The sequence below is a fragment of the Poecilia formosa genome, unplaced genomic scaffold (genome assembly GCF_000485575.1).
Source record: "Poecilia formosa unplaced genomic scaffold, Poecilia_formosa-5.1.2 Scaffold638, whole genome shotgun sequence".
In the NCBI taxonomy this organism is placed as follows: Eukaryota; Metazoa; Chordata; class Actinopteri; order Cyprinodontiformes; family Poeciliidae; genus Poecilia; species Poecilia formosa.
The window spans coordinates 20,783-21,615 of NW_006800577.1; the positions used below are offsets into that span (position 1 = coordinate 20,783).

Sequence of the window (833 nt, forward strand, 5' to 3'; positions counted from 1 at the left end):
GAAGAGAAACAGAACAGGACGATCAATAAAAGTTGATCAATTCCAGTGAAATGCTTCAGAGAAACTATGGGATGAGATTGGAGCGGATTGGAGAGAGAGGTGAACGGGGCGTGAACTCTGTCAGGGTGAACTCAGGTTTCTGCTTCTTGGATGTTTTATGCGGGTGTCACTGAGCTGCTGTGCAGCTGGACCCCGATCCGGGTCCGTTTCATGGATCTGTTATGAAGTGAACGTACATTCAGATCGGATCCGGTCCAGAGTCAGTTTGCTGTCGTTCATATTCAGCTGGCATTTCATTCATAGCAGATTTCCTTTTACTTCAACTTTTTGTGTTAAAACATCACCTGGAGAAAGTTGGGCAGCTCAGTTGCTCCGCCCTGCTGGTCTACAGACACACTGCCTCGTCAGCAGGCATGTGAATGGTGAGTTATATGCAGGGCTGTTATACTTATTTCTGGTGCCTAATGTTGAATTTGAAGGCTATAAGAGGCTTCTAGAGAAAAAAGTGATTTGCTGCATTGTGTGCAGAGATTGTAAGTCAGGAATCAAAAACTTTTATTATACATTTAAGGACATTTACCAAACAAAAACTCCCAGATATACGAGTTTGATTATGAAAAGAAAAATGAAGATTTATTAAAAGCAAAAAGCAGATAAAAAACAGCAACACTTTCAACAAACTCTTATTCCAGCAACACCAACAAAACCATATTTTTATCACCGTTCTAAGCTTTTATACTTAGAGATAAACATGATCAACACATAATGAGGGATTACATGTGAATATATTAAAATAACATAGTAGAGTTCCGTCTCTGCAGGAAGGAGGAGGT

At 40.2% G+C, this 833-nt stretch overlaps 1 protein-coding gene across 1 annotated transcript in view; it reads right to left on the reverse strand.

The window, feature by feature from the left end:
* LOC103130479 (B-cell receptor CD22-like) overlaps window positions 1-833 on the reverse strand; it is a 15,867-nt gene that overhangs the window by 12,250 nt on the left and 2,784 nt on the right. The window lies entirely within an intron of this gene.